Here is a 13,879-nt window from a genome sequence, read left to right on the forward strand (position 1 = left end):
CTACCTAAAAAAGATAGAAACATTTCAACTAAACAGCCTAACCCTACACCTACAATAACTCAAGGAACAACAACAAAGGCAGCCCAGAGCAAGTAGAAGGAAGGAAATGACAAAGATCAAAGAAGAATTAAAAAACAATGAGACAAAAGAATCAATTCTAAGGATCAATAAATCCAGCAGCTGGTTCTTTGAGAAGATAAAGAAAATCAACAAGCCTTTATGCAGGCTCATCAAGAAAAAAAGAGCAAGGACCCAAATAAACACAATTAGAAATGAAAGAGGAGAAATTACAACTGACACAACAGACATACAAAGGATTCTGAGAAATTACTATGAAGAACTATATGCCAAGAAATTTGAAAACCTAGGAGAAATGGACAAATTTCTAAAAAATATAATCTTCCAAACTGAATGAAGAAGCAGAAAGCCTGAACAGTCCAATAACAGATGACAAAATCAAAGCAGTATTCAAAAAACTCCCAGCACACAAAAGCCCTGGAATGTATGGATTCACAGGAGAATTTTAACAAACATTTAAGAAGAGCTAACCCATATGGCAGGGGCACCAGTTCTCCCCACTTTTACTTCAACCTGCTTGGCCCCAGGAAGATGACTGGTTATCCAAAGATGGCTAAGATTCCTCAAGGGAGGGATGACATAAGACAGGCTTGGTCATGAGGGGTCATCAGGGAAGGACTTGGGGGACTATAGAAAAAGGGGGTGATGGACCCTTGCCCCTTGACTTTGACATAGCCTGAGTCCTCAATTCTATCTGTAAGAAGTCTCCTAATGTCTTGGTTGCTAGTATCCCCCACCTGACTTAAGCATGAAACAATGCTGGAGGTGGGTGCAGCCCTGTGCTGGAAAGGGGGGGGAGAAGTTCCCTGGGGTGATCAGGCCTAAGAAAGAATGCATAAAATCCTGTGAAACCTGCTTTGCTAATGCCCTCAATTTAAATGAGAAGGGTCCAAGCATAAAATAGTTTGTTTCCCAAAGTTTTATGGCCCTTTGGTTATCTGACCCTGACTGAGAATAAGCCCTCATAGTTCTTTGATTGTTATCTGTTGTTTGATCATTACTGCCTGACAATGACTGAGCTTTACGTATATGCCCTGAATTCCTATGCAAATTAAACCCAATAAAAGCCCATTGATGAATAGGCTCAAGGCCCTTCTCCTCTGAGACATTGGCCATCTTTCCTCCCCAATCAGATCATGTCTTGGTAGACTTATTCTCATCCACGGCAGACAGGTTGCACTTCAGGTGGAGCACCCCCACAATACACTATCATGGCTTAGGAAATTTAAAATGGAATACATTCCTAGTAGATAGAGGTTTCCTTCAGGGAAATGTTAATATTGAATTTCCCAGGATACTTAGTTTATGTTGCTTGAATATCTGTCTCATGCCATGACACTGAAGTGAGAAAGATCTGTTAAATTTGCTACTTAAATATTTCTGAGAATGTAAGTAACTGGGTGTATCTAGACTAGCATGTAAACATACTAATTACATGGGTATAAGTTTCCTTATTTTTTAATATAATATTTGTAAGTGTTACATGTCCCATATGATAATGGTTTCTTTCATTGTGCTATCAACTAATCAGGGAAAAGGAAAATTTAAAAAAAAGAATTGAAAAGATATCCAATTAAATGCTAGAGATGGCCAACTATTATAAAATAAAAACACAGCTCTAGTCACATATCAGCTCTAGGATTCAGATAATATCGAGCCTGTGTACTGTGTGCCAGGAGCTGTGCTATGTGCATTCAGTTGCATACATAATGGAATGCAGTGATTTTTAAAAATAAATATAAAGTTAGAAGATTGTAAAATTAAACACCTTAAAAACTTTGTATGTATAATAAGAAAAAAAGAAACAGAAAGCTGGTCAATGGCAGTGATCAAGCTGGTATATCTGAAAATCTATGACAAGTAATGATGTGCTCAGAAGTGATTATTTTTCTCCTATGTGTAGATCTTGCTAGTCATGCAGAAAACTCTTTACTGCAACTCAAAGCAGGAAGGGCTGAGCTTTGAAAAAAACCCAAATCTGCACTGACCACTGTGGTTCAGTTGATTGTTCATCATTCCACAAAGCAAAATTTTACAGTTCGATTCCTGGTCAGGACACATGCCTGCATTGCAGGTACAGTCCGCGTTGGGCTCCTATGAGAGGCAATCAATTGATGTTTCTCTCTCACATCAATGTTTCCTTCCCTCCCTCTCTCTCTCTCTCCCTTCCCTCCTCTCTAAAAATAAATAAATAAAATCTTTTTGAAAGTCCAAAATCTCACAGGCTTTACGTTTTCTGTCATATTTTCCCTGTTCAGGATGACAATTCTGAAGCAAACTTAGACACACAGGCGTGCATGCACACATATATATATGTGTGTTGGTGGATCTGACTCCTCTAAGCAGAGCTTCTTGATCATCCAGTCCTGCAACAAGAGGCAAGAGATGCATCTCTCCTACAATATGTACACTTACAACTCTTCACCCACTGGCAAGCTCATATATTATTAGAGAAATGTAACAGGTGTGACAAGCAAGGAATAATAGGGATAGTGGTATGTTGTAATCTTAACTTTAAACACAAGAAAATACAGGGTAAAGTGTCAGAAACAGCAGTTAGACTTTAGAGTTACATGTTATCAATTCACAGAATATAGGTAGCATAGCATTGCTTATGAAGCATAAACAACTAGATAGGTTACATAGGATCAGGGAAACATTCACAGTATAGACAAGTTTGTCCAGACATTGACAAAAAGAGAAGTAATATGAGATAGGCACTATCCCATATCACAAGTAAGTTTGGAGTTTTATGACTAATATGATTTAGTTCTGAATGTTAAGGGGTTTTTTCCCAGCTTTATTGAGGAATAACTGACACATATAATTATATTTTTTAGTACAAAACATAATGATTCAGTAGACATATACATTGTAAAATGTTATCACAATAAAGACAACAAATCACGTCACATAGTTAACTTTCTTTTTTATGGTGATGACACAAGATCTAGTTTCAGCAAATTTCAAGTACATGATACCATATTATTATCTATAGTCTAGTCGAAAGCAGAACTTAACTGCATTATTAATCTGCTAATAGTTCACCCCTACAGGAATGTTAAACTTGAGTATGGATATAATAAGTAATCTACAATGGCTTTTTATTAAATGTAATTGACACAAAATGATTTGGAAGCATATATACACACACACACACACATGAATTTAAAAGAATGAAAGACTCATTTAGAAGTCAAGCAGGGATGATGAAGAAAGTTAATAAGAACAAACTGATATCTATGTCAATGACTCTTCTCCCTCCAAATTCCATTAATGGGGGAATTCCTTCCCCATTCTATTCAATGGGGAAGTGGCTGTATAAATCTCAAAATGATAACTTGAATAACATATTTTGGCTTCTTTTAAAGTTAATGATTCATATTTTGCAGAAACCTAAAATAAACTTTTTCTTATAATTAGAGAGAACACTATAATATATGAGACAATTGGTGACATGGATAACTACTTTGTTACTAAAACTTGAATCTTTTTATTCACTAATTCACACTGCCTTGACTTCTCATTTTTATGCAAAACAGATTTTTTGGAGGAAAAAATAAAAGTACTATAACATCTGAGGAAATCATCAAAGAACTAGTGGCAACATCTTAAGGCTTTTATCAAAGTAGAGAGGGAATGCATTAAAGCAACAATATATGAAGCTTACATGTGATGGGACTACTAAGTTTAACAGAGTATTTTATAAACATATGTGGATATAATGATTTTTATAAGAGTACCTTATTCTAAAATACTTTTTCTGATTATAAGAACATTATTCTTTCAAGACAATTCAGAAAAAGTCCACCAATACTTCATTAGTAATAGATGCCTCACACACTACAAACAGAGAACCAAAACGTTTGAAAAGCTATATGCAGTGTAGGTGAGGGTTATACAAAGGGGAATAAACTTATAAATGAAAAAAGTCATTTATAAAGTCCCTCATCAAATTCCTATGAGAAAATCATGGGGATAAAACATGAATTGTTAAACTGAGTTATAGCACATAAGGATTAAGTAAAAATAGGGAGTTCTTGTTTAACAAATCTTGCCAGGCAAGCTATGATCAAAAGGGGGAAGAAGCATAAAATGGAGTAAAAATAGCCTCTTCAAGAAATGGTGTTGGGAGATCTGGACAGCTATGCCAAAAAATGAAACTCGGTCATCAACTTACACCATACACAAAAATAAATTCAAGGTGGATAAAACACTTAAATATAAGTCGTGACACCATAAAAGTCCTTCAGGAGAATATAGGCAGGAAAATCTCAGATATTCCACACAGCAACATCTTCACTGACATGTCCCCTAGAGCAAGGGACATAAAGGAAAGTTAAACAAATGGGATCTCATCAAAATAAAGAACTTCTGCACAACTAAAGAAAACAGCATTAAAATGAAAAGAGAACCATCCATATGGGAAAACATATTTGCCAATGATACCTCAGACAAGGGTTTGATCTCCAAAATATATAAAGAACTCACAGGACTCCTCACCTAGAAGACATACAAGGCAATTAAAAAATGGGCAAAGCACCTGAACAGACACTTCTGCAGGGAGAACATATAAAAGGCCTAGAGACATATGAAAAGATGCTCAGCATCACTAGCCATCAGAGAGATGCAAATTAAAACCACAATGAGATACCACTTCACACTGGTGAGGAATGGCCATCATAAACAAATCAACAAACAAGTCTTGGAGAGGTTGTGGAGAAACGGGAACCCTAGTGCCACTGTTGGTGGGAAAGCAGACTGGTGCAGCCAGTATGGAAAACAGTATGGAATTTCCTCAAGAAACTAAAAATGGAACTGCCTTTTGACCCAGCAATTCCACTGCTGGGATTATACCCTAAGAACTCTGAAACACCAATTCAAGAGACCCTATGCACCCCAATGTTCATAGAAGCACCATTTACAATAGCCAAGTGCTGGAAACAACCTAACTGTCCATCAGTAAGTGAATAGATCAAAAACTATGGTTTGTTTACACAATGGAACACTATGTAGAAGAAAGAAAGTAGGGGCTCCTACCCTTTGCAAAAGCATGGATGGATCTGGAAAGCATTATACTTAAGTGAATTAAGCCAAGTGGTGAAAAACAAATACCATATGATCTCGCCTGTAAGTGGAAACTAATCTACAAAAGAAAAAAGCAAACAAAATATAACCGGAGACATAGAAATAAAGAACAAACTGACAGTAACCAGAGGGAAGGTGGGAGGGGATAATGGGGGGGAAGGGGAAGGGTTATCAAGGAACATGTATAAAGGACATATGGACAAAAGCAAAGGAGGGGGAGGATCAAGGGTGGGACATAGGTATGGCTGGGGTGGTGGGGAAAGAGGCAGGGGGGAATGGAGACAACTGTACTTGAACAACAAAAACAAAAGAAAGGAGAAAAAAGAAAATAAATGCAACTACACAACAGAGAGAAAATGAATTTAAGAAAATGAGTGTGAATAAATAAATGTAAAAAATACAAATTTGAGATATCTATTCACATTTATCAAAATGTGTTAAAAATAAACCACTTCTTGTTCTTAAAAAAATGTATTGAAATATAATCTTACCTGCAAATAGTAAGTAAAAGGAAAGGAAACCTAAATGAAAATTCATGTCTTAATATTTAATATAGTGTGACCATTTCAGATACTACTAATAAGAAATATCATGGGAGATCACCAAGGAATTCTCTTACATACTGGCAAATCCAAGGTTAACTTCTCATGCATAGTCTCCTTAGGGATTATTTTATAACTCAATCACTATTGAGCTCTTTGGGTAATGAAATATTGAGCTCTTTGAGCTCTATGGGTGGGAATGGTAATGCTGTAAAGGAAGACTCTTCCAAGTTCTATGAAGGCCTGTCCTATAAATGTGACTGCAAAGCCACTAGTATCCCATTTGGGGGATGCTCAGCTAACACATAATGCCTAGTTATTTTCTCAAAAGCAAAAAGGTACTCTATAATCTCTAAAATTATATCATTTAAATTTATGGCATGATTAGAATCTGTCATCCAATGTGAATGATGGAAAAGTTTTACACAGGAGTCGTGAACTTGGGCCCATGAACATTAAACAAAACAGTGACTTGCCCCAAAGCAGACAGAAATAGAATTCATTAAATATTCTAAAGTTCTCCTATACACATTCTTTATCACAGCCATAGAAAGCCTTATGGGCTACCACACAGGCTAATAATGTATTCAATCCTTCTGACTGATATTCTAAGGTATTCATAAAAAAATGTATTTAATGACAGTAGGCTTTACTCTTAATTAGTACTAATAGTATAACACTTTTTAGTCAAAATAACATACTGATTACATGCTCTGAACATAAAATTCAAAATACTTGGAATATTATTTTCTTTCACAGTCAACAAGAATAGATGTGACTAACTTACACTTATTTTGTAATAGAGAAACCCCATGCAAATGTAAGTTTATGGTCTTCTGGCTACTGTATCAGCAAAATGTCTTTCAACTTCTTTTTTTTTAATGGGTGTATTTTTTTATCGTTATTCTTAAGTAGTTTTGTGTTCTCTCGTTTTTTGTTTTTTGCAACAATATTTGGGAAGCATATTTAAGGGTTAATGATTAAGTGATAAATTGAATCACTAGTTCCTGGTAAAGAGCTGGATGCTGAGCATCATTCCCTCCTTGAGCATTTTCACTGCTTACATCTACTGTTTTCAGGCATGTGACAGCTGCCTGGTCTTAGGCTCAGAGGCATAATCTGTAGTTCCACTCTGAACCTGCCTATGTGAAATGCAAAGTACTCAACTGGGACAGACCAGCAACTGTGAAGAGCCTTCTCTTTTCCAAATTTATTTCCTCTGGGCAGCGCTGTTTACTTCAGTGGAGGGTAGACCAACTTAGATCCTACCAATTATGTAAGGAATTGCAGGGGAGAAACCTGAGCAAACTAGCAATCCGTTTCCAACCTGTCCCAGTGTTGTTGCAGTATCGCCTATAAACTGGCACCCTGTGATGCTACAAAATTGGTTGGATCCTTAATCCATATCAAAAAGAGGATAAATTGTTGGGCTTATAATTTATGTGAAAATTATCTCTATCTCATAAGTTCAAAGAGGGCAGAAACTTTTTCAGCTTAATCACCATTGTACCCCATTTCAAACTTTGTGCATAACATTTAATTAGTGCTTAATAGTTCTACATCGAAGGATGAAATTGACAGACATTTGATATTAGTTATGTTCCCCATACTTTAAGTATAGTTAAAGTTGTCCACTTTTGTTCCAGAAAGATGTATATACAAAAAAATTTTAAAGAATCTGGGGCAAAATCATGCTGTGATTTATATTTTTGAGGTTGTGAAAAACTATTGTCATATACATAGGCTTTCACATCTGCAAGAGAAATAAACAATAGTATAATTCTTCAATTTATGCCTTAGAGCTTTCTTACATAAAAGACTACTTTATTACAATAAAAACAAAAGTGGTGAACACTCTCACTTATGTATCAATAACTGCACTAAGTACTGCACAAATGAGAAGAAATTAAACAAGATTATGAGGAGGAACTGTTATACTTCCCATATTAAAGATGAAACAACTGAGGCATAAAGTTCTAGTCAGTAACCAGAGTCATACTAGAGGCAAAATTCAAGCTCCAAAAGTCTGGCTCAAGCTGAATTCTTAAGATTACACAACATAACTTCTAGTAATGAGATTTTGGGGGTGTACATCTCAAGCTAAACCTGTATAAGCCATCCAAAGGAATTGTTATTTTAAGAACTTGGGCAAATAGCATATTTTGTACTAATATATATCTGATGACAATTAAGCCCGTGGTGTTTTATAGTCAGGTGCATGTGTGTGTAGTTATTTACATTAATACAGTCTAGAGGAGGAGAAACACAAAATGGAGCAGTATTAATAGTGGTAAAAATAGCTGCAAACATTTATTGACTATTTACCACACACCATACACTGTGTTCAGCATTTTTCATGCATTATGGGCTTAATTCTCCCTTATTTTTGACAGGTGCTACTATTTGTTATCCTCTACTTTTTCTAGATTATAAAACTAAGAATTGGTAAGTTAATTTTTTGAAACATCAGGCAATCTTTGGAGCCCATGCAAAGGATGTGTGGTATGAGAGGAAGGGAGGAGCCAAGTGGTTTGTGCTGAGAAACTGTAAGGTTGGAGCTGCTGTTTCCTGTGATGGGATAATCTGTTGGAGAAATAAGCAGTGTGTACATGTTAACTTTGTGGTACCTACTATTTATCCAAATGCAAACAAACAGGAGGGTGGGAGATGCAGTCCACAAATGGGGGCGGTTGCTCATGGCCAGTGGCACTGAGAGTCACAGTGAAAGGAGGAAAGCCAAAGTGTGTGGAAAGACTCAGAAAGCCTGGGAAACATGGCTGTGAAGAGTTTTTGAGTTTTTGAACATTCTCTCCTGATGGCTCAAATTTCCTCAGTGAAGTAAAATTTAAGAGTGAGGAGAAGCATTCCAGGTTAGAGAGAAAAGAAAGGTGTGAAACAGAGATGGAATGAGTCTTGAATATGTAACTGGATTTCTGGATAGCAACCAGGGCCCATTTAAAGTTCACAGTCACTAATTTAAAGTGAAACTAGACAACCTATTTATTTTGAATTTTTTCTATCTACTTTCTATGTGAATGTACAGAGTACAGTTGAATTTAAATAATATTGAGGTTCTGCCAGACATGAAAGATGAAGAAAGAGATGGACAAAGGATTTGAGAGTGAGAATAAGAGCATTATGATATTGCCAATGGTGATAATGTTAATGATGGTGACAATGATAATAAAAGCTAACCTTATTGCATGCTATGTACCAATAGGAACTAAGGTTCTAAAGAAGATTCTAAGCATATTATATAAATTATTCATTCACAATAATCTTATGTGCATGTGTTTTATTATTGCCATTTTATAAATCAGGTAACTGAGGCAGAAAGATTAAGTAAATTTTTGAAGATTATAGCTAGTAAATAGTGAAGGCAGGATTTAATTCCAGGTGTTCTGGCTCCCTGTAACAATAATTCTAAACTTCCTTGAGGAATGTACAATCTGTTGAATAAGGAGAGAATTAAGAGCTTGAAAGTAAAGGTAATGAAATGGTGGAAGGATCAATGGACTATAGATCCCAGTGGAAGAAAAAGAACAAATGCTAGAGTTGGAGGTCTTTGATGATGCAAAATAAAAATACATAGTGTTAGTTGTAGAGTGGAATTATTAAAATTTAAGATAATGAATGATGTTCCTATATTTGCAGTTAGTCTAGAATATAATCACATGAAAGGATAATTAATGTAGTAGTGTCCAATAACCCTGGAGGAAAAAAGATCAAGAAATTAAGAGACCAAAGTATTGGAGATATCATCTGCAGAGGTATTGAAATCACCAAGATAAAATCAGTTGTATGAAGAGTAACATGGGTCCAGAGGCTAAATATAGAGAATGAAGGGGATTGACACTGAGATGGTGACTGATGAATAGACTTGCCCAATTTAAAAAATAAAACTATAGGATCCCCAGAGACATTATATTAATTTCAATATAATATATATTATAATATTAATTGAAATTAATGTATATCTTAATTGAAATTAATATGTTATATAACATTGATTGAAATTAATTTTAATGTATTTTAATTTCAAGTAAAAACTGAATTTTTAGTAAGTTCCAAATATTGTATGATACATACGTAAACAAAACAAATTATGTGTGTTCATCTAAAGCTCAAATGTTGTTAGGAATCTTATGTTTTATCTGTCAAACCTACTAACTAATCCAGCATCTGAATTTAGATTTGTTTTACTCACAGACTGATTTCCTAAACTTGATATACTTTATCACTAGTATTAATTTAAGCAAATAAAGTAATGAATAAGTCTTATCAAGTAAATATTAAACTCCTACTTTACTAAGTGAGAGTAAGTGCATTCCATGACCTTAAGACATTTATTTACATGAATACATAAATGTACATGGCATTTTATAAAACCAAATGTATTTCAAAAACATAATCTTTAATCTCAAATTTTTATCACCAGTTATATGTACAATAAGATCTCAATGGCCCAGTTCCCCAATTATCTCTTTTGTTAATTTAGTTCAGCAAGTAAAGCCAATTATGATGACAGAAAAATAGCTATGCATTATCACAAATCACCTTTCATCTTTGACATAAATTGAAAAAGATTCCTCTCAGTAATTCTATAGTTATATTTAAAACAAATTTAGCATTGTGGTTGAAGTCATGCTTTTACAAGCAAGAGAACCCACAGTTTAGAATCAATGTTATAGTAATATCATTTATTTAAATGTGGCTCTTTCTTTTTTCAATGCCATGTTATGCTATTTCATCTTTAATTTAAATCTTCATTCAGATTATCAACTAAATTCAAAAGATATAGGAAGATATGTGTATAAAAATAGTAGAAAACTAAATAATTCCCCCAAAATTAGACATACAAATATTTTAAAATACTTTTTTATATGCTGGTTCATAATTATTAGTGATTTTAGTGATTTGGTATTATGCATTTCTTCAGCAAAACATGTAAGTAATGTAGGAAATATATATTCATTACCTAATGCAAAAATATTTGTAATAAATATTATATAGAAAAGTAAAATTCAAAACTTTTAAAGAGATCTTACATTTACATAAAATGTTTATTCTTCAAAGTAATTTTACAGACATTATCCTAATGATTTCACAATTCTGTGAAGAGGATAGTAAAACTATAATACTCTCTTTTTTGCAAGTAAGAAAATCTAGTATGAACAGAAAGCTTAAAACCTGGCAAGCTAACAAATAGGAAATTTAACTCAAAGATCAGATATTTCTATTATTGTTTCTTAATTTTTTTACTATAATAACCTACATCCTCAGAGGCTCCTATCTAGTACATATTGAAGCATTTTGTTTCTGTTATTATAGATATTATAATTAATAGCTGTAAAGTTCACTTTATAATTATTGTTTGTATATAGTTGAAATCTCACTAAAATGGTAGTAAAAATATTGTTAAGAAAGCACAAACTGAATGTTACTACAGTTGACCAAGACAGAGTAAAAAGGACCATTTACCCTCTTAATACAAACAACTATAACACAAAGAACATATTTGAAACATAAGCTTTCAAGAGAACATATTTGAAACATAAGCTTTCAAGAGACAATGAAAGAGAATGATTCCTGAGAGACAAGAAACATTCAAGGAAAAAGTGAGCTCAATTATTTCCCTAGTTTATTGTCAAGAGAGTTTCCAAGTTGTGGTACAAAGAAAGTAAACCCAGGCAGAAACTGGCAGACTCCAAGAGTGGAGAAAGCTGATACGAGTTACCAAGAGACCAAGGTGGCTAGAGTTCTCAATCCAGTATACAGGGGGCAAGGGGTAGGGAGATGGCTGCAGAAAAAGAACTCCAGATATCGTTAGGTGTCCCTCTCAAAATATCCACCTAAGTACTTATCAGTGCATTTGTCTGGGGAAAATGCCCCAAACCAGAAAAAGAACCACCTTAAGTGAAAAAAGGTAACAGACATACTGGAAAACACATGGTTCATAGATAGTGAGAATAAAGAAGGATCTTGCCTCAATTATGAGGATACTTACCGCTAAATCTAGTGCTGCTTTGGTCCATTCTAAAAGAAATCTTAAAAACATAAAAAACTTCACATTTTTTCCAAGTAACTAAATTGTGTTCCAAAACAAAGTATATTTTTTCTTATTTTAAGTATATTTTATTGATTATGCTATTTGTTTTTCCAATTTTTTACCCTTTATCCCACCTCCACCCTGTACCTCCCACCTTCCAGCATCCCCCTGCCTTAGTTCATGCCCATGGGTTGTACATATAAGTTCTTTGGTTTCTCTGTTTTCTATACCATTCTTAACATCTCCCCATCTATTTTATGCCTTCCAATTATCCTTCTTATTCCTTGTGCCTTTCCCCCCATTCTTACCTTCCCCCTCCCCACTCCATGTGATCTCCATTTCTCTGGTTCTGTTCCTGTTCTAATTGTTTGCTTAGTTTTTGTTTTTGTTTTTTAGGTTCAGTTATTGATAGTTTGAGTTTGTTGTTATTTTATTGTCCATAGTTGTTGATATTCTTCTATTTCTTAGATAAGTCCCTTTCTTTAACATTTCATATAATAAGGCTTGGTGATGATGAACTCCTTTACCTTTACTTTATCTGGGAAGCACTTTATTTGCCCTTCCATTCTAAAGGATAACTTTGCTGGATAAAGTAATCTTGGATGTAGGTCCTTGCCTTTCATGACTTCAGATACTTCTTTCCAGTCCCTTCTTGCCCGCAAGGTTTCTTTTGTGAATCAGATGATAGTCTTATGGGCACTCCTGTATTTGTAACTCCCTCCTTTCCTCTTGCTGCTTTTAAAATTCTCTTTATCTTTATCTAGGGTAACTTAATGATATGTCTTGATGTGTGCTTCTTGAGTCCAACATTTTTGGGACTCTGAGTTTCCTGGACTTCCTGGAAGTCTATTTCATTTGCCAGATTGGGAAGTTTTCCTTCATTATTTGTTCAAATGATTTTTCAATTTCTTGCTGTTCTTCTCCTTCTGGCACCCCTATGATTCAGATGTTAAAGCACTTTAAGTTGTCCCACAGGTTCCCTAAGCCTCTCCTCGTATTTTTGAATTCTTATTTCTTCATTCTGTTTTGGTTGGATGTTTATTTCTTCCTTTTATTCCAAATTGTTGATTTGAGTCCCAGTTTCCTTCCCTTCACAGTTGGTTCCCTGTATATTTTGTTTTACTTCACTTTGGGTAGCCTTCATTTCTTCGTTCATTTTGTGGCTGAGCTCAATCAGTTCTGTGAGCATCCTGATTACTAGTGTTTTGAATTCAGCATCAGATAGGTTGTCTATCTCCTCACCACTTAGCTCTTTTTCTGGATTTTGATCTGTTCTTTCATTTGGGCCATATTTCTTTGTCTTGGTGCACCTGTTATGTTGTAAGGCAGTGGAGCCTTAGGTATTCACCAGGGCAGGGCAAATTTCTTTGCTGCATTGTGGAGCTGTCTGTGGAGGAGGGGTCAGAGAGGAAACAATGCTGCTCACTTTTTTTACTCTAGCCCCACTTTTCCCATGAACTCTCCTGTAAGACTGGGAGTTTTTCCCACCATGGCAACCCCTGAAGTATTTTATAGCTAGCTTTGAGTCTTTAATTTCTCATTCAGCCAGCCCCACCTTACCCTTGTGGTCTACCACCTTGTGGCATCCTCTCTGCTTGGCTGCCCGCCTCCCATGTCCACCCCTCCTACCAATATGGATGAATGTTTCTTTAACTCCTTGGTTGACAGAGTTCCATGCTGTTTGATTCTCTGGCAGTTCTGGTTGTTTATTGTTTTTAAATTGGTTGTTATCTTCTTTTGGTTGTGTGAGGAAGCAAAGCATTTCTACCTACGCCTCTAACTTGGTCTAAACTCTGGAAATTCAATAATTTTATAAGAATACAAAAATATCCAGCATCCAGTAAGTTAAAATTCACAATGTATGGCATCCAATGAAATGTTACTAAACAGCCCCAGCTGGGCAGCCCAGTTGGTTGAAGCATCCTCCCTCACATCAAAAAAAAAGGTTTCAGGTTCAATTCTGGGTCAAAGCACATACCTAGGATGTGGGTTCAATTCCACTCAGGGCACATGTGGGAGGCAACCCATCCATGGTCCCTTTCACAACAATGTGTGTGTGTGTGTATGTGTGTGTGTGTGTGTGTGTCTCTCTGTTTCTCTCTGAAATCAATCAACATATCTT

Source organism: Desmodus rotundus, chromosome 6, assembly GCF_022682495.2.
Source record: "Desmodus rotundus isolate HL8 chromosome 6, HLdesRot8A.1, whole genome shotgun sequence".
NCBI lineage: Eukaryota > Metazoa > Chordata > Mammalia > Chiroptera > Phyllostomidae > Desmodus > Desmodus rotundus.